Source organism: Triticum urartu, chromosome 4A, assembly GCF_056163025.1.
Source record: "Triticum urartu cultivar PI428250 chromosome 4A, HENAU_Tu73, whole genome shotgun sequence".
Classification (NCBI taxonomy): domain Eukaryota; kingdom Viridiplantae; phylum Streptophyta; class Magnoliopsida; order Poales; family Poaceae; genus Triticum; species Triticum urartu.
Window position 1 is genome coordinate 304,981,581 of NC_141876.1, and position 21,024 is coordinate 305,002,604.

Sequence of the window (21,024 nt, forward strand, 5' to 3'; positions counted from 1 at the left end):
TCAACTTCGACGTCACCCACATCTGCCTGCCCTACAATGCCATCCTTGGGTATCCAGCCTTGGCAAAATTTATGGAAGTGACCCACCACGGCTACAACGTCCTCAAGATGCCAGGGAGTGGAGGCGTCATCTTGGTTGCCTGCGAAGAAAAGATGCAATGTGCTCCCTCGAGCGCGCCTACCAGGATGCTGTAGTCGAAACCCCCGACAATGAAGGCACCCTATACCGTCCTGAGGACATTCCCAAGAAGAAGAAGTAGCTACTCCACCCAGGGCCTCGGGGGAGCGGCGTTTCCAGTAGTACCACCTTAGGACCTGCGCCCGCAGATGGGTCGCCTCCCTCCCTCGCATAGGAAGGCGCACCCGACGCCCTCCTTAGGCTAGGCTCGGGGGCTCTCTTCTGGAGGGCCTCAGACCTAGGCAACGTCATGAGGGAGGACCTCGGGCACCACGTGGAGGTGTGCTTTGCTGCACGTTTCCCTCAAGATAGCGCAAGGCATGGAGCGCCCAGTGCTCAGGAGTTCATCACCAAGGCGATCCAGGAGCTTCAAGAGGCAAGGGCCGTACGCGGCAACCGCCGCCTACTACCCCACGCAGCTCCCCACCCTGGCAAGGATGGCGGGCTGCACGTCTGCGTGGACATTCCGGGGCTCAACAGGGCCGCATCTCAGGGGCGTTTCTGGCCTTCGCGCATTGGACGCTGTGAGGGTCCTCCTCACAGCTATGTTCGCATGCCAATCGGCTTGCCGAGCGCGGCTGTCACCTTCCAGCGCCATCTGCGGAGCATCCTGGCGGCTCAGGAGGCCAGGCATCACGTTGTCCTGGAAGAGGTCGCGACGGTCCCTCAGGAGCCACCTGGGCCTGCGGAGCCTCCCGAGGCTCAGGACCCTGGCGGCTCGTGAGGAGCAACCCTTCGGCGCACATCTTTAGCTACTCCAACACCGCTCCAGCTAAGATATCAGGTGACTCTTTCCAGTTCATTCTGTTGTGGGTGCCCCTTGGGCAACATCATCCCCAAGTCGCATGGGCCTGTCCCTGCGACGTGTATCCTTTTGCATCTCTAGCTTACTTTGATGGGGGCGCCCCTCGGGCTGCATCATCCCCAGGCCACATGGGTCCGTCCCTGTGGCATGTATCGTTCTTGCATCTATCTAAGCTAACCTGCCTCTTTGCTTGAGTCATTTCATGACTATCTCCTGCTACCTACTATCCATCACGGACACCCACGTCACCAATCGGTCCCCTGCTCATCCCACAACGGCGGCTACTCATGCTGGCACGACGCTTGTGCTCAGGTCCGTCCCTACAACGCTGACAAATCTAAGCGTTCGAGCTCTGGCTTGTGGCACACCCCACACACGTCACCTCACCAGGCCCTCAGTACCTTCATCTTCTTGCGGAACGACCAGTGGCAGACCGGCAAGCGCAGTTGCAACTTGTATTCCTTCCTCGCGCTAACCTGCAGGGATCTCCGGAGGCTGACGGCGGGCGGCACCGTGGGCTCCTTCATTTTTCACACAATTCTCTTGCACATTAAAGGGGGGCCCTTGACCATCGTGCCTCAGGAGCTCCTATTGGCTCTCCAGCCATCACCCACTGGCCTTGACCACTGCATCACGACCTAGCATACCAGCGGCGACTGAGCTCGCTCGAGGGCCGGGACCAAAGGACGCAGAGCATATAGAAGAGCATGAAAGGAGGGGGAAGCTCGCGCGAGCCTGACCCAGCTGACACACGGAATGGGCGCTGCGCAAGGAATCAGCTCCGGACCACTAAGATAAGTGTCGCGCTCAAATCAGCTCAACACTGTGAGACATTATTCCCACCTCCAGCAGCCTAGCTATGGCGCTGCCGCCTTCATTTCCTACCTTCAAGTAGTTGCTTATATGCTAAAGGGGACCTCTTGAGCATCGCGCCTTAGGAGATCTTACTGGACCTCGGGCCCCTCACCTCCTGGCCTTGACCACGGCATCGCGACCTGGCATACCAGCGATGGCTGCAGCCTTCCCGGGGACTGGGACCTATCAGCGTAGAGCACTAAGCTACCGCAGGGTCGGTAAGGGGGACCGAGCCATAGCAAGATGCACAATCACGAGTTTCATAATAAGAGTAACATCACGACAAAAAGCGCTACAGAGTCTTTACATGCCCCCGCGTGTTTCGTCTCGACCTCTCGGAGGGCACAAAAGGAGAAGGCCGATGCTAACCTCTTCCAGATCGACGACGGTGACTAGCGGACGCCGTCGCTGCGCTCCGGGCGCGATGAGAGCTCGGGGCCCGTAGTTGTCGTCGTTCGTCTCTGGTGTCTCGTCAGGCTCGGGAGAGTCACTGGAATCCCAAGAGTCGCCACTGCTACTGGAGGAGCTGTTGGCAGGCCCAAGGGCGGGCTGAGCGCCTGCCGCAACACCATCCTGACGGCCCCCTTAAGAGCAGCATTCCAGGCGATCGCCTTCCTCGTCGAAGGCCTTGAAGAACAACATGGAGGCGTCGTCGTACTCGAAATGGATGGTGAGCGCACCCTCCGTGTGACAGATGCGAGCGACCTCACCCCATCCGCGGGTCATGAAGATCTTGTCTGGGGAGACGACCTCGAACCTCCGCTCCTGTCATCGGGGTGTCGCACCCGGCGTGCTGCATCCACAACTCTAGTGGCCACCTCGGCAGCATCTCTTCAGCGAAGAACGGTGGAAACCGTATCCACCTGTGCGGTGGCATCGCCGCCCACACCACAAGTTCTCGTGAGGAGCCCTCGGCCTGGGTTCGTGGGGCAGCGGCACGCGCCACCACTTCACGGCCACTGCGGCCATGGCGCGAGGGGCATCGGCCCTTGCCTCCTCCTCTGGAGCCATCCGCCTGAGCATAGAAGGGCAGCGGGTAGCCTGGGGGAGGCCACTCGTGCCAGGGCCTTGTCACCTCCGGTCTCGCCACCATGTCACGGGAGCGGACCGGCCTCTTCTTCGGTGGGAGTAGGCCTGGCTCTTCGCGGGGGGTTTTCCCTCTCTCAGCGGCGGAGAACCTCCGTATCGGCGCCATGGGTGTTGCTGCAAGGAAGAAGAAGAAGCGGGCAGAACGGAGGAAGAGATGAGCGACGGGGGCTCTGCCCCTCTCCTCATTTATAGCTAGAGGGAGGCCAACCGCCAGCCTCCATGATCCAAGATACTGATGACTTTCCTCTGCATGCAATAGGGTCTCCTCAAGTCGGGCAGTTGCCGAGGCAGCATGGGGAAGCGGAGACGCCAACAACCGCTCAATCTCCACGCGTCAATCAAGGCTGCAGGCTATTGGGGCCCGCGGTGCTCTGCCCTTGACCCTTGGCTTCACCGTGAAGCCAAGTACGAGCGCGCCTTTGGCCCGAGGGCTACTGTCGGCGTCCTGGGAATGGGGGTACCTAGACTTGCCTACCTGTGGCCCAGGGCGTGGCTCCACCAGCGGCCTGGTTCGGCCCATCTTCACCAGCAACCACTCAAGACCCTCGCGAGGGGCCAAGCCTCGCGAGGAAGACAACACCAAGACCTCCTCCGGGGCGGCCTCCCTAGGCTGGCTCCCGAGGAGCGGAGATATCTATGCAAGGGGCACCTCGCGAGGAGCGCGTGATGTGAGCCATGACAAACAAGGCCAGGCAGGCGCTAGCTGGCGCAGGGAGCCAGTCTCCTCTTTGGTGCAAAAAAGGCAAGCGCAGCCGAGGAGTCCCGAGGCATCAGGCAAAGGTTTCCATATCGGTGTAACAACACCAAGGCCAGCAGGACGGCGGGATGGAGGTCACCGCGGAGCCCATGACGGTGTCACCGCTAGAGTCTTTTCCAGGCGAAGACCACCTTTTGTCAGGATAACTTGTACTAGTTGTCCCCCCTTCGATCTGGCCGTTGTGGGATCCCTTCCCGCCTAATATTTAGGAAGAGGGCCAGGGCCTCTATAAATAGGACTAGCCACCACCATAGAAAGGGGGACAAGAACAAGAGGAAAAAACAGACCATCCACACACACGCAAGCTGATCGAGCTCAAGAACACCTCTCGTCACGACGCTGTTCTTCCCTTGTACTTGTTCATCCTTAGCATACAAGGCAATCCACCACACCACACTGGAGTAGGGTATTACTCCACAACGGTGGCCTGAACCAGTATAAACCCTCGTGTCCCTTGTTCTTCGGGTTCGGTGAGTTAGGCTTTGAGATCGTTGCGTGAGTGGGCTCGCGGGGGAGAGAGATCTTTGTGCGCACCCGAGTGTTCGAACCTCAAGGGTTTGCCGGAACCCGTAATCGAATAGCCTCTCACTCCTAGAGCTCCCGGAGGTCGATCCTGAAGACAACAAGGCTATGGCTAAGGAAGTTAAGCGCAACGGTCATGTCGTGCTGGCCGTAGAGCCCGAGATAAAGCGCGGTTGTGACCATGATGAGCCTCCCAGAGGCAACCACCATTCTGCGTCTACCACAACGTCCACAGCCACAACACGAACGACTGTCACGAGCTCAGGGAAATTCGTGACGGGCGCCTTGGCCACCACCCGAGCATAAACGACTGTGGCCCCCGCCCGGAATGGCGCGACCAACCCTGTGAGGACCGCTGGCAGGGCCAGCCTCGTGATGTCCCTTGGCGTAACTAGCCTCGCGAGGACCGTCCTCAGGGCAATGTCGTCCTCCCTCTGCTGCCACCGCCGTCGAGGAGAAATGATGACGACTGCCAAGATGATGGGGGTGGGGGCTTCCAGGAGCCTCGTGCTATCGCCTGCATCTTGGGTGGTCCCTGGGCCCCTGATTCTCATTGCATCTTCAAGCAATTTGCTCGTGAGGTGAACGAGGCCCTTCCCAAGCTTGAGGCGTCACGTCCCCTCAGGTGGTCCAAGCATGGCAGCACCTTTGACTCCTCGGATCAGCTCAAGTACCCAGCTTCCTCTGGTGCACTCTCGATGCTTTGTGTACCAACCATCAGCAATTTCCTCGTCGCCAAGACCCTTATCGATGGGGGCGCGGTGCTCAATGTTTTCTCCGTCAAGACGTTCGAGACGCTCCAAGTGCCCTACGACCAGCTCCTTCCAACCAAGCCCTTCTCGGGAGTAACCAACGGCTCCACCATCCCCATAGGGCAGATTCGCCTCCCTGTCATCTTGGGCAAGCGTGATAACTACCACACCAACCTCATCGACTTTGACGTCGCCCACATTCGCCTCTTGTACAATGCCATTCTCGGGTATCCGGCCCTCGCCAAGTTCATCGCGGTGTTGCACCACGGCCACAATGTCCTCAAGATGCCAGGAAGTGGTGTTATCATCATAGTCCCTTATGACGAGAAGAATGCGGTGTGCTCCCTCGAGTGTGCCTACCAGGCTACGACGGTCGAGAACTCTGACGATGAGGGTGCCATGCACCCTCCTGAGGTTGTCCTCAAGAAGATGAAGCAGCTCCTCCTCAAGGGCCGTCAGGATCCTGAGGCGCCTGCTGACCGTGCCTCAGGACCCGCGCCCGCTGCTGGGGCTCCCTTCCCTGTCGCATAGGAAGGTGCGCCTGGCGCCCCTCTCAAGACGGGATCAAGGACTCTCATCTAGAGGGCGTCTGACCTAACCAGCGACGATCAAAGCTTGCCTGGGGACTGGGTCCTGTTGGCGTAGAGCACTAAGCTACCGCGATGATGAAAGGGGGGAATCATGCCAAAGCAAGAGACGCAAACACAACATCGATTGGAAGTGATAACATTAAAATGCGAATTTCACGGTTTTTACATACCCCCGCGGGCCCATTATGATTTTCGCATAGGAATAAATCGAAAGAAGAAAGGCCTCCAAAAGAGCACGGCTTAGGCATCATGATTTAAGCTAGCACCATTCTTCCCCTAGGTCGGGGCGCGACGACGCGACGGCTCGCAACTGTCGTCTTCGCTCGAGCTTGGTCCAGAGGAATCGCTATTGCTGCCAGAGGAGTCCCTGACAAGGCCAAGGGCAAGCTCACCACCGGTGGCTTCATCACCTCACCAACCCGTAGGGGGGCCTCTCTCTCAATCGCCTCCCAAAGACCTTGAAGAAGAGCGCCAATGCCCTATCGTACTCGAAGTGGATGGCATGCCCCCTTCCGAGCGACAGGCGCGGTCAATCGCGCCCCATCCTCGGGTCATGAAGACGTCGCCGGAGTGGATGACTTCGACCTCCACCTCTGAAGCTTGGCTGCAGTAGCCATCGTGTTGTAGCCACAGTTCAACGGGCCCCTTGGGAGGTATCTCCCCCGCTCAGGACCGCGAAAGTTGGATCCACGTGCGCAGTGGCATTGCTATCCACACCACGAACTCACGAGCCGTGCCGTATGCATGGGCTATCGGGCAAGGTGGTCGGCCGGCCACCACTTGTGCTCCTCCACGGCTCATTCCTCGACGGCTTCCGCGGCCGTTCCCGTGTGCAGGGCCATGCGCACGGGCATACTCGCGGACGGGGAAACCCGACGGTGCATGTTCGTGCCAAGATTGCGTGGCCATTGGCGCAAGAGGACTCAAGACAAGAACATTTGATATGATGCGGAAGCACGGCAGGCCGTGGATCGATGAGCTACCGGTACTTCTCTAGTCCCTCAAAACGACAACGAATTAAGCTACCGGGCAGACTCCCTTCTCCCTAGTCTATGGGGCAGAAGCAGTTATCCCCATGGAACTCATTTACGGGTCGCCTCGAGTGCTTCCCTATGATGAAGTAGCGCAAGATTAGCACCGGCCTGACGACGTTGTGCTACTCGAGGAGAACCGTCTCCAGGCTGGTACGCATGCTGCAGGCTACCAACAAGCCCTGCGTCGCTATCACAACCGTAGGGTTCATGCCCAGTGTTTTGAGGAAGGCGACCTTGTCCTTAGGCACGTTTAGTCAGCCAAGGGTGCAAACAAGTTGACGCAGAAGTTGGAAGGCCCTTACTGGGTAGTACGAGTCACCAGACCTGGTGCAGTCTATCTGGAGATCGGAGATGGCATTCAATTGCAAAACTCATGGAATATTGAGCATCTCCGCTAGTTCTACCCATAAGGCGTAGGTGTTGGGCCCTGCCCGGCAGCCACCCTTTTGTACGGGCCTTGCCTCAGTTGCATGTAACCCCTTTACAAAGCCAGGCGCAGACCTTGAGCAATAGAGAAATAAATGAAGCACTTGGGGCCCCCGACAAGTTGCATGCATGCATAAGCACTTCATGAGCATTGCATGGATAAGCATTCCATAAGCATTGCATATAGATAAGATCGCATCTTGCATCATTAACAACTGCAGGTTCCGACCAAGAACTTGGCCTCTAAAGGGATCTGGAAAGATGAACCAACACTGCTATCTCCGACAAGCCAAACAGATAAGTTCTATCTCTTGTCCATACGTGTTGTGTAAGAGAAAACTTGTGCATACAGAAACCTTGTCGCTTTTTGAAACTTAGGTGTTCCCGTCCTTTGACTGAAGCACCGCTTCAGCCAGGATGGTCGCAGTGGCCTTTGATGAAAAAAGATTGGCGGGGGCTAGGCCCTCATTCATGCCTAGTAGGCTCGGTTCCCCGGCAACAAAATAAAGGGTACCGATAGGATAGCCTACTGGGCCAAACTCATTTATTTAAACATAAAGAGGCACTCCACCTATGCATGGACATTTACTTGTGCGAGTCCTCGGCAAGGTTCATCTTTTTCATTAATATGTTGATAAAACAAGTACAAACCTTATAGAACACAAACATGGACTCAAGAGATTACATTATTCGAATTAAAATTTGGCTAGTCCCTACAGGTTTAAGATTGAAAATATAAGTGCCCTGTAATCTCCTCTTTTTGTTTCCCCTCCGTCGGGTATTGCGGTGGGAAGAGAAGAGGACTAGGAGAAGCACCCAAGCAGGAGCCCGTCCTGGTTTCGCCATGGCGTGCTGGACGCAGCCTGGCAAGATCAGGAGTGGCGAGGCTGTGAAGGAGGGGCATGGGGAGAAGCTTAGCGGTCCCCTGGTGACCACCTCCAGGACCAGCAAGAAGCCCTGGCTTGGGCACCGGTGGAGTCATCCACCAAACCTCAGCCGGAAGACTGTTGGAGAGAAGGCGAAGGCACCAAGGGAACATACCTCCCCGGCCATCACCCAAAGAGGCTGGTGATGATGGTGCCGGGGAGGGATGGGAAGAGCGAAAAGACGAGGCGGCAGGTCGCCAGTAGGAGACGAAGGCACCAATGCCATCGTACTCCAACCTGACGCCATGTCACCCGCCTTCTCCGCCTTCCCTCGTTTTCTCTCCAACACTAACACTCCTGGGAAACACCAGACCCCCGGCCCGACGCATTCCCCGGAGGGGCAGCCAAGAGCCTAGACAACCAGGGAGCTCGGGGCGCACCGCTACCCGCCTTGGCGGGTAGGAAGACGTGCCTCCCCTTAGCATCAACCACATGCCCGCCGGAAGGAGCGGGGATGGCATTACCAACAAACCCCAGCCCTGCATATCGGACGAGCGTCAGGGGATCACGAGGCTTAGTCACCGAGCTAACAAGCGGCGACAGCTCGAAGCGAGATGCCGCTTTACCAAACGGGACCAGACTCGTCATCCACATCTTCTCTGGGGTAGGACCAGGCTCATTCCCCAAGCATCAGCACAAGTAGTCGACACCGCCAACCTCAAGCTACTGCCCGGGGCCTGGTCCCGGGCTCTCTTCTTCAGCATGGCCAACAGAAAGCAGAGGATGGAGGAGAAGGGATGAATGACTCTATTCTTCCCCAGGCCGTCCTTTTATAGGTGGGTCGGGAGAGAGAGAAAGCTGATCCCTCAACAGTGGACGACCGCCCTTCTCCACCAATTCGAGAAGACCGAGCCCCCACCTTGATGCTCTACCACACCACGCGCCTCTGTTACCTACCCGATGTGATGCATGCAACATACATGGCTAAAGGATAATGGCATGATGGGAGGAGTGGATTGGCATTTACTTCCCCATGCGTTAAAGTCATTCCCGGGCCATTACAAGAGTAGCCCCACCACAATTGGCTTTACGCGACACACGGGAAAACCAAAAACTAGCCTGGATCCAAGGTTAATGAAGAAGCAAAGAATATCTCCAGGGGTAGGCCACTTCCACGCTCCCGCCTGTGCACTTATTAGGGCCTTCCCCGACAACGCCCGGCAGCGCGTTCGGGACAGGCCCGGGGGCTTCTATCGGTGCAACAAACCCTGGGTCTATTAACCAGACTATACACAAGCATGGGGACAAGACCACAACTCCAAAGACCGGATTGGAGCGCAAGAGACCAGCCCTTTGAAGGATCCAACATGCGGATCAAGAAGACCAAGAGGAGCCAGAGAAGCAAGACGCGCCAAGGTAAAAGCGTCCCTTGCCGGGAAAGCGATCCCGACAAGGACGGGGTTTCCCCTGGAAGCATGCTTTCGAGGTGTCCCAGCAGGCCTGCCGGGGCTTACGGAGGCAGAACGACCCCTCTGCACCACCTCATCACGACCCAACTCATCGATCAGTGCGGTGTCAAGCTCCAAGGTGACTAAGTGGTTGCTATCCACCATTTGATAGCCACTTCCTACAGAGAACGTCTACAAGTGAGACCCGTCCTGCGGCGTGTCGAGCAAGCAGGCGCGAAGCTGGCAAAACAGCCCGGCGGGACCTGCCGGGCAAGCTGTGATGTGACGTTGAGCGTTGCATTTATTGCACCCTGTCAGCCTATGGAGTTAGGTATGATAGCACTGTTTGCTATCCAATCAGTGCATAATGACTGATTTGCCACTTTGGTGACCCCTTCTATCTATAAAAGGAGGCCCAAGCCAACCGTAGAAGGGGTTGGATTATTCATACCTCCACACACTCGTACGCGCGTAGCCACTCTCACCCTCAAAGCGACCCTACCGGGCGAGTGAGCTACGCTCCCCACCATTTTTCCACCATCAACCCACCAAAGTAGGAGTAGGGGTTTATGCCTCACGGCGGCCCGAACCTAGGTAAAATTGCCCGTGTGATCTCTGCCATGCTGTTCCACACTCTTCCGCTCTTTGTGCAACATGCCACCCACCCCCCCACCCCCCCACCCCCGTGTCAAAGCAAAAAGGGGCTCTTGGTCCCATAGGTGTCTGTGGTTTCCCGCGACAGCAATTGTCAAGTTTATATATAGAGCATGGATTTGCTATCCACACTATCTCGAGTGGTAGTTATCGGAACCGTCCGTTCGCTTTAGGATCCGCACTTTTAGATGAATAAGGTTCCGATTTTGTCAATTACTGAATTTCGCCATGATAAATGAGGAAAGAGAGGCTAGACCTTTCTGAAGTCGCAGACCTGCAAATGGCAACCTACTCTCTGACTTTGCAGGTGCACTCAGAACAAAAGCAGGTTGGACTTTCTAAAGCGGCAGGGGTGACAGGAACTACTTCCAGCCAAATGCTGAATTTGACTGATGATGACAATTTACTAAAAGTTCTGGGCTCCGCCCGTGCTGGACGGGCATTATAAAAACTGCCATTTCGTATAGCCAACTGAACAAAAGTTTCGGCACCTTCTAGTAAATGGACAGCGATGCATCCTGCCATTTTTTGTCTGGGTAAATGACTGTTGCACCGTTCGGACTAGTAGTACTTGACCTCCCACTCACAGTCACGCCATGGAAGGTAAAAGGTGAATCTGCCGCCCGCTAGAAGAAGGCATTTTGGGTTCTCCTACTTCCATAATCATTTTGAAAACCTCCACAAAATCTCTATTTAAAAGAAAAAAATTGGGTGGCATATGGCACAAGGACATCCTGACCGGTCTTTTCAGTCCCCCAGGGGCCAGGATCTATCTACACCCCTGCACACGGCGGGGCTACCAGCAGAGGCCATTATAGCTCGGCTCAACACATGAATGCAGTACGACTATATGGTATGTCCACCATGTGTCAATGGTGAGACCAATGCACCTTTTAGTGAGCAAGCACATATATTTGCACATAGTACTTCGTCAAAACAACCGTGACAATTGTTTTCTAAACAAAAACAAGAAAACATTTGTGAATATGCATTTCCGTAAACAAGAATAGACATTTTGTTCTTTTGAGCTAGAAATGCCAATTAGTACTAGGGAACAGACAATAATGGCTTTATTCCACCAGAGAAGAATACAATAGTCGCAGCTGCACACGTGGGAAAGTGCAGCGCGTGTAGGAAACAAACAATATGTAGTACTACCTCTATCCTGGTTTATTGGTCCCATCATGTTTTGTGTCAAATTTTGACTATAAGTTTAACTATAAAAATATTAATGCATGTTATAAAAAATAGTATCAATGAAAACTATGTCCAAACATCAATCTAACGATATAACTTTTGGTGACATGCATTAACGTTTGTTAGTAAAATATTTGATCAAAATTTGGCTCAAAATACAAAGGAACCAATAAACCCGAACGAAGGTAGTACAACGAACGAGATAGGAAAATGCAGCTCCTCCGGTGAGTAGGAGACGGTGATCTCTAAGGAGAACCAGTACTTGCAGTAGCGGACCCGGCTTCTCTCAAAGGTGACTCGGACGAACGAAGAGATTATGATGAAGCGCTCACTCCGTTAGATAGGCCCGATGCCACCATTGCTAGCGCGTATGACGGAGGAGCCATCGTCCCGACGCTCCTCTGCGTGAAGCGGGAGCTGGCATCCCCTCACCGGTAGGTGAACGACGAATCGGTGTCCCTGTCACGCAACCGTGGCCTGCACATCGGAGGTCGCATGAAGGAGTCGGTGTCCACCCAGCGCCTCCGCCGCGTCAAGGACGAGCCGACGTCGTCCCCGTAGCACAGCAGATGCGTGCAGATTAACACGCCCTCATCGCCATCATGCCGTCACTATCGCCCGATAAAGGAGGAGCCGCAACCCGCGATCACGATGGCGCATGGCCGCCTCCTCCACTACCTCGGAGGAGGCAGGGCCTCCCACTCGAGGGTCGTGGTATCTGAGGCGGAGCGCAATGAGGTACGGCCGGCGCAATGCCGGTCGCTGCTCCTCATTTACCAAGATGGACGTGGCATCAAAATGGGTCCGCAACGACTCTAACCTCGTCGTCGCGTGGGCAGTCGACCGCTCCGTGACCACCGCGGAGACGGCGGCCAGGCGCCGTCGTCGCCTTTACGGGGAGTGGTCGCTTAGAGAAAGTCCAATCGGGAACCCATTTCGTATGCCCATGTCCGTTTGGGTTGCCGCTTACAAAAAAGATGGCCCAATGCACCGACCCATTCCGAAAACACGTCCGCTTCGCGTCAGCGTGGACCATTTCCGGCCCAAATTTATGTCTAAAATGCGTCGGCGTGGACGCGAAGTGAACGTGCCGTGTGCCCTCTCGGTGTCCACCGCGATCCTACATGGCGGCCAGCGAACGACCAGACGCGGTCATTTAATAGAGGACACCCACGCGTCGGCCAGTGGAAAGCGTTCTTTTTTAATCCATGCGCGCGGGGGCCAGCCTCATCCACTTCCACTTCTGTCCACCTCTAGCTCCCCAACACCCCCTCGTGCTTCCTTACCGGCGACAACCAAAAACACTAGACATGAGGTTGTTCAATGGCAGTGGCTCCGGCAAGAGCAACAGGAAGACCCTCAGCGCTTCCTCTTCCCACTCTCTTCCTCCTATGTCGTTGCCTCCAGCACTTGCTCGCCCCGCTCGGCAACGTCTGCACATCCCGGTGCACCAAGCACGGTGGCACTGGGGGTTCAGGCAGCCGCTGCCGTAACCCGACGTCACGCTGCTGCAACACTCGCACCTCGATCTGCAACAGATCCCCGTGCTCTTAGCGACTGTTGTGTCAACGCCGACTAGGGCAAGGTCGTCGCCAGGGCTCCGTAGCACAGGGTGACAACACGTACGAGGTGGTCGTCTGGTTAGGATTTAGTTTTTTTATTATTTTTGTAAAACGGTCGAAAAATTGTCCGTTTATGTAAATTATATGTGAAATTTAATGGAATCCCTCATATTTGCACGATATCGTTTGATTAGCTTAAACAGTGGTTAAAATGTATTTGAACAACTTTAGGTGACTGACTTCCGTATCAGTGCCGTGAACGGATGTCGAAGCTTATTTGCAGCCAGAGTTGAAGATGACCTCCCAAAAATGTTCAAATAAGAAAGGCTGTCGGTGCCTCCGCGGAACGTGAGAAAATCAAACTTGCATGTATCCGTCCGCGCAGCAATGGTAGCGGTGCGACTGGTTGGGATCACGTGATTGATGCATGTGCAACCAGAACCCAGAAGAGACGAGCGGTCAAGCACAAGCTTAAGGCGGGCCATCACGGGATGTAGGTAAACCGTCCGCTTCTCGCCAAAACCTCACCTCGAGCGGGAGATCCGAGGCAAGGCTTTGCTGCTCGCTGCAACAGCAGGTAGGGGTGGTGACGAGCACGCGGTTGCACTGTTTCTTTTACAGCAGCAGCGGCGGCAGCACGTTAGTTACTGTGTCCTTGCTGCAGTAGTAAAGGAAAACAAAATCATCTTTGGTCGACAGACATGGTAAAAAAGCACGAGCCTCGATTTAAGGAGCCAAAGCCAGTAAAAAGGGTGGTAAAATGAGAAAGAGCATCCGTCCGTCGTCCTGTGTGCGTGCGTGTGTGGGTGCTTGAATTTTCAACGAAAGCAGCTCCTCCCATTCCCACTCAGTGGTCAATCTCCCTCTCTCTCAGCTGCCGCTGAGCTTAGTCTGCACGGAGAGCCAGGCCTACCTCTTCATGAAAACCATGACTTTTTTTCGTGGGTGGGAATCTTATTTAGTCAACTGATCCAAAAACTTATTTCATGATGTGGCCCCTACAAACACGCATTTTTAGTACACAAGATGACGCTCAATCTGACGGCAATAATTCCACGCTGGCTGTCGTGCCTACGGGGGTGTTTGCTTACATTGATTTTTGGTGGTTGCATCGAAAAAAGAGGCAAGCTTAGCAGGGCTGTTTAAGAAAATACAGGGTAAAATGCAACATTTCCGTGTTATATGGTCGCCTGCACGAGAGGTCTTGTCATCCAGATGCAATATTCATCTGATGTTTGGTTGCATACATGCATAGTAATTAAGGGTTAACAGGAAGATCACAGTAGAACCCACATGTCAACGAGGCCGGGCACAAGGAAAATGGTGCGGCGTCGACGGCCTTCTGGTTGCCCACCTTGTCCCAGAGCCCGTCGGAGGAGAGGATGAGCAGCTCACAGTCAGCACCCATGTCCATTGTCGTGGTCTTCGGCTCCGCCACCACCAACAGCTTGAGGTGCACGTCGCCGATGTCCCGGGTCACGGCCAACGAGCTTGAAGATGCTCTGCCCTCTCCTCCCCGTCGGCGGCTCTGGTGGCTGCAACGGGTTCTCCCCGTGGAGGGTTGGAGGTGCTATCCCCGAGCATTCTGGACTTCTCGTCGCTGGCGATTGGGAGCCCCGTGACGCCTCTCCCGCATCTGCCGGGGTCGTGGGAGGCCGCCGCGGCCGAGGACCATGCCACTTGCCACACCTCCAACCACACGTACTACGTCGTACGTGTTATCAACTGATAATAAGCGTTGGTCGGCGATCGAGGCCACGCACGATGGCCATTTTTCACCGCTTGCTCCTGCACCCATGGATCGACCGATCGAATTAGGGACCAGGTGGCGAGGACGGTGCCCTTGTCGTGGTTGCCTTGAAGATCCGAGGGGTGTAGAGCACCACGGCCTCGATCCCGCTCAGGTGCTAGAAGAAGCGGGTGCCTAGGGAGGCCACTAGGATGTGACGGATGGTCGGCATCGGGTGCAGGAACAACGTCGGGTGCAGGGACACACCGGGGGTTGCGGGCCGACGCAGACCAAGTGCCCGAGCATACGCCGGAGAAGACCTACGTTCGGCGCCTGTTGGACGCGTTGCGGGCCACGCCGTTGGGCGCCACGCCATCCGCGCAGCCTCAGTCGCGCGATGTCAAGGCGGTCGCCGACTCAGTGCTGGCGCTAATGGCATAGAGTCGACGTCGCGTCATGTCATCGTCGCGTGCTCGTCGGCGCCGCATGGAAGATCCGACGCCACCTCGTAGTAGGGGTGGGATCTGGTCAAGGACGAGATGGATCCACCGCGCAGGAGATCAGGGTTGCTGGATCTGACGATGTTGGGTGGTGGTAGGACTTGGTGGCGACAGGGAGGAGGGCCGGCAGCGAGCTTGAAGCGACGGGCTGTTGTGAAGGAGCAGAGCGAGAGATAGGAGGAGGGGTTGACCCAGAAGGAGGAGGAAGGGGACAAGTGATTAACTGCTAACGCGTTTACAGCGAGCCACCCATGTGCGCTTCCTCGCCTCCCTCGAGCCTGGCTCACCGAAAACTATCGATTCGGCCGTTCATAGCGAGCCAGGACCAGAGGTGCTTTAAGAAGCGTGCTATGTAGGCCCAATAGTATCTACGTATAACCAAACATCCCTATGAATGGTGGTGGTGGGTGCAACGTCTGCCTTATAGTAATGACAGATCGTGCACACTCCCATCCTCGGTACCATCCCCTTAGCCAAATGGTGCTCCTAAAATATCTCTCTCTCTCTCTCGCCACCCACCAACAAACTCTGAGCGGTCCACGAAGGACAAATGACCACTACAGAAGGTTCTCATGCACAAGAAAAAAGGTGCCCTCTAGGGTGAGTGCACGGTTCTCATTGTGTAAAACTAAGGTTCTTCATGTAAGTATAAGTGTCATCTAAACCCAACGCACTCACATCCTTGTTGTCACCCTCATATGTAGGCAAATGTGATGCACGTCAAATCCCAGAAAAAGGATGAAGGTTATTGAAAGTTCTCATTCCTATGAAAGTTAGTGTCCCTCGTGCAGTGTGCATGGTTTCAACAACGCAAGGTTAACATCAGATTTTGTGTGGATGCATGCATCCCAAAAAAAACTTACATGGGGCGTGGTGTCCGTGGGTGCAACGACCACCTTATAGAGAATGTGCTCGTGCACACAAAAAAGGGTGCCCTCGGGTGGATATGCACCATTCCGATAATGTAAAATGGAAGTTCTTGTGCAATGACCAACTTATAGAGAAGGCTCTCGTGCACCAAAAGGAGGTGCCCTCAGGTAGGTATGCATGGTTCCGACAAATGTAATATGGAGGTTCTTGTGTAGGTGTTGTGGTGATGATATATCGAGCTATCCATCGCTCCATCCCTCTTTAGTCCTTTATCATCTGATTGAACGCGCACGCATCATAAAAAACTTACATTGGGGTCAAATGGTGTTGGTGGGTGCAACGTCTACATTATTGCAATGACGAATCATGCACGCTCTCATCCTCGCTACCATCCCCTTTAGCCAAAATGGTGCTTGTCGAAAATCCCCCCTCTTTCTCTCTCTCTCATTTCTGGTACCCGCCAACGAACCCTGAGCAGTCCACGAAGGACAAGCAACCACTACAGAAGGTTCTCATGCACAAGAAAAAAGGTGCCCTGTGTGGTGGGTGCACGGTGCTCACAGTGTAAAACTGAGGTTCTCCATGTAAATATAAGCGTTGCGATGGTAATTTACCATCTAAACCCAATGCACACTCACATCCACGTTGTCACCATCGTATGTAGGCAAATGTGGTGCACATCAAATCCCAGAAAAAAGGATGAAGGTTATTGAAAGTTCTCGTTCCTATAAAAGATAATGCCCCTCGTGCGGTGTGCATGGTTTCAATAATGTAAGGTTAACATTAGATTTTGTGTGGATGCATCTCTAAAAACTTACACAGGGCGTGGTATCCTTTGGTGCAACTACCACCTTATAGAGAATGTGCTCGTGCACACAAAAAGGGTGCCCTCGGGTGGATATGCACGGTTGAGATAATGTAAAACAGAAGTTCTTGTGCATTGACCAACTTATAGAGAAGGCTCTCGTGCACCAAAAAAAGGTGCCCTCAGGTGTGTATGCATGGTTCCGACAATGTAATATGGAGGTTCTTGTGTAAGCGTTGTGGTGATGATATATCTAGCTATCTATCACTCCATCCCTCTCTAGTCCTTTATCATCTGATTTAACGCGCACGCATCTTAAAAACTTACACTGGGGTTGAATGGTGTTGGTGGGTGCAACGTCTACGTAATAGTGATGACGGTGAGTGCAACGTCCACTACAGAAAAAGGGTGCAATGGTTACATGTAATCTAATAGAGCGATGACACATTGTAAATGGGTTATGGAATCAATTAGAAAAATTACGTGGCATTACAATGTAAAACCAAGGCTCTTGTGCAACGATCAACTTATAGAGAAGGCTGTCGTGCACACAAAAAGGGTGCCCTCAGGTGGATATACACGGTTCCGACAATGTAAAATGGAGGTTATTATACAACGACCAACTTATAGAAAAGGATTTCGTGCACAAAAAAGGTGCCCTCAAGTGGGTATATATGCCACTGGCAATGTAAAAGGGAGGTTCTTATGTAAGTGCTGCGGTAATGTTATATCTAGCTATCCATCGCTCCATCCCTCTCTAGTTCTTTAACATTTGATTTAACGCACACGCATCATAAAAGACTTACACGGGGTCGAATGGTGTCGGTTGGGTGCAACGTCCGCCTTATTCTGATGACGGTGGTTGCAACGTCCCATGCATAGAAAGGGTGCTGTGATTATGTGTAATCTATCGATGCGATGACACGTTGTGGATGGGTTATGAAATCAATTGGAAAACCGAGATGACATTACAATGTAAAACTGAGGTTCTTGTACAACGACCAACTTATAGAGAAGGCTCTTGTGCTAAAAAAGGGTGTCGTCGGATGGATATGCATGGTTCCGACAATTGTCGTTTGGGGTCAGGCGAGTGAACGCTTTTGTCCGCTTTTGTTTTGGGTCGGTATGGCATCCAACACGAGCTTACCCACAACCAGAGTTGTTGGGGCTTCGCCGGCCGAGACGAACGACGCCTGCAAGGCCGAGCACCACCGCGGAGGAGCTCTTGCTCCTGGTCTGCCCACCGATTGTCTGGGTGGTGGTGGAGCCTCCGGCGGATGCACCCGCCATGGCCGAGGTGTTGTGGGGGCACCGGGGTCATGCACCTCCGAGAAACACCTAGGCCGAGGTGCTACAGAAGAACACTGTCGGTGGGGGGTGCGACACGAGCGGCGAACTGCTACACCTGTCGTTTGGCGCGACGGCAAGCAAGCGGAGCTCACGACTGTGTCTGGTGCACCGTGCACGGCGGCTTGGACGTGCGCGGGGGGCGGGGTCCCCGAGCTGCACCACAGACCGGGTGTTTCTCGGCGATACCTAGGCAAAGCAGAGAGATAAATAACAAAAGTACTCCATTCGTTCTTAAATATTTGTCCTTTCAAATATTTCAAATGAACTACCACGGATGTATATAAACATATTTTAAAATATAGATTCACCTGCTTTGTATGTAGTTATTTGTTAAAATCTTTAAAAGGCAAATATTTAGGAACGGAGGGACTACAACTTTGTCATGAGGCACGTGTATAGAACTGCAGTAAATAAAGTGACAGCAGCCACGATGACGGACACATACTACTGAATCAGGTCATCTGCTGACCAATAACTTGACCACCGATGCCCGTGAACAGTAATTCGAGGCCGCCACCGGTAGAGACGGAGAGCAGCCGCACCAAAGCCTTCCAACAATGGAGCCAAAGAATATACATCGATTACATCATACTAGGTAAACATGAATTCCTCTGCTTGCGTCTGTGAATGGTCTACCAGGAGACCAGTGATAGTCCCAGAAAAAACTAATGAAGAAAGTCAGTCTACTATGACTTGGATTAGCTCCGGTCCAGGCTAGGTTTTGGACTTAGTTGCAGAGGATTGTAAACCCGAAAATAAAAGATGTACCGGAGGCTCGGCTGTCCGATCATCAGGCGAGTCACAGAGGGAAACATACTTACATATGTTGTTCTTTAGTCAGTCCCAAACAAAAATAACAATTACACCAGTCCCAAACAAAAATAGCAATTTCTTGTAAAATAGCATCGACATAGATAGGATCAATCAAGCAGTACCTAAAAGCTGCGGAGAAATTGAGTTATCCAATTAGGCAGTTCATTGACAAACACACACAATATCTAATAATCTGAAGCAGAGACGATATGAGAGGTGGTGAACTAAAATCTATCTAGCAGTAGTATTACCGTGCAGGAGGCCCATCCGGTCGTAGCAGTAGAACTTGAGCAGGAACACCTGGGGCTCCGCGAGGCCGTCGGGATCCTGGAGGCCGGCGGCTGCGAGGTAGCTGCTGTCGACGCCGAAGGGCGCGGGGATGGGGCAGAGCTCGACGAGGTTCTCCTTGAGGACAGGCGACGGCCCGACCCCGACGCGAGGCGGACACCCAGAGCACGATGTAGCACCAGTAGGCAGCGACCGTCGGTGCTCATGTCACCCTTGAGGACGTTGAGGTCGAAGAGGAGGACCAGGCGACACAGATCGCAGCCCAGGCCCGTCTGGCACGGTCACCATGGTCGGCCGGTAGGGTCGTCGACCGCGTCCCCGTGCCGGATTTGGACCACCTCGTCGCTTGGGCTCGGGATCCTGAGGATCCTGGCCCTGCGCAGCATCATCATCAACAAGGAATATAAAGGCTTCTTACAACACCGCCGCTGACTGGAGCTAGCTTGCCACCAGCAAACCAAAACGCCGGTTGCAACCAACAAGACAGTGAAGTTGCAGTCGCTCTGCGGCGCAGACTAACCATCGGAGCCATCTTTTACTCAAGCCTTGAGCACCCCTTGAGTGGGCATAAGAAACCAAGAAAAAGCCAAATCGAAGCTGGCCCTAGCCATGGTGCAAACTAAGAGCCTGCAACACATCACCATGACTTGAAAGGAACGATGCTCAAAGATGGAAAACAAGGCATGCATCGTACCAAACCAAGTTGATCTAGCTTTGTGGCTTCCAGATCTAAAGCAAAACAATAGCAACACTAGAAGGAAACGAGATATTGGGGAGGACTAGCCCAAGGGAATAACTTAAGAAAGATGGAGGATTTATTAGGTGGAAAAAGGAAATGGAACACGAGCTGTCGGCATAAATACTTGCTTCACACCCAGGAGACAAACCTTGCAGGAGAAGAAGGATCGGATCCGGTACGCACAGAACTGGGGAGGTTATTTTGGAGAGCAATGGCAAGGATGACCACAGCAGCGACCCACACAAGAACAACCATGGAAGGAGATAGAGGAGCGGGCCCTCCTTTCTTACCTCACCAGCGTAGAGGCTGTCAGATAGAGGTCTGTGGCAGAGCGGGAAAGCGAGATGGAGGACCAAGTTTATTTTTTAGTTGAATATAGAACAAGTTTATTGTCGTCGGCTATCCGCCGGCCTAAATGGCTTAATTAGCCACTAATGACATCCCCTGGGTCACTGACATGTGGAACCCAACCCTCTTATTAACCATGTTTAAAGTTAACTAACTATGTTAATTTAACTGAAGTGTATGATAGGTGGGACCCCCTAGTAAGATCGACCAGTCAACTGGCCACAGATGTCGTCGTTTCCTCATGAAGGCTCCGTCGTGGTTTTCTCTTCTCTCCATGTTGCTCTGGGTGAAAACTTGTTCTTCGGGATCGGGTGGTGGCGACTATTCGGTGTCATGCCCTTCTTGAAGGCACCGCGCTTGGAGTCCATGCTTCATCATTGTCCCACTTCACTTCTTCTCGGTGGTAGTTCTCGGGGGTCTTCGTTGGCCCCAAGTGGTTATTTTTGGCTCATCTGTAGTGTGCTTGGTGGTTGATTGGGTAGTGTTGTGGTGCATCTTACACCTTTATATCTTGCCTTGGTATGTGTTGTGTGTGTTTGTGGCGTGTTGTTTCAGGATTTTTTTTATCTCTGGTGGTTGCTTTATATAAAAAGGGGTGAAAGCCTTTTTTGCTAACACATCAGGGCGTCTCCACCGCGGGCCCTTGAAACAGCGCGGCTAAACGTGTTGAGGCGTCCGCTGGGTGGTACGGACGATGCTCCCGTTGCAGGTGACTTCTCCACATTCAAACGGCACCTCGTCTCCCCGCCAACGGGCCTCCATCAACCACACCGTCGCGGCCCGTGTTCAAACCTCATCCCGCGCCATAGCTGCAGTCACTGGCGGAGCATCATGGGGACAATTTCGGG

At 53.7% G+C, this 21,024-nt stretch overlaps 1 long non-coding RNA gene across 1 annotated transcript; it reads right to left on the reverse strand.

Moving 5' to 3' along the window:
- Positions 1-18,862: 18,862 nt before the first annotated feature.
- LOC147975669 (uncharacterized) lies at positions 18,863-20,805 on the reverse strand. Its single transcript, XR_015601004.1, has 2 exons — positions 19,053-20,805; positions 18,863-18,930 (listed from the first exon to the last, which is right to left on the reverse strand). It is a non-coding gene; the product is annotated as an uncharacterized LOC147975669 (long non-coding RNA).
- Positions 20,806-21,024: the final 219 nt, after the last annotated feature.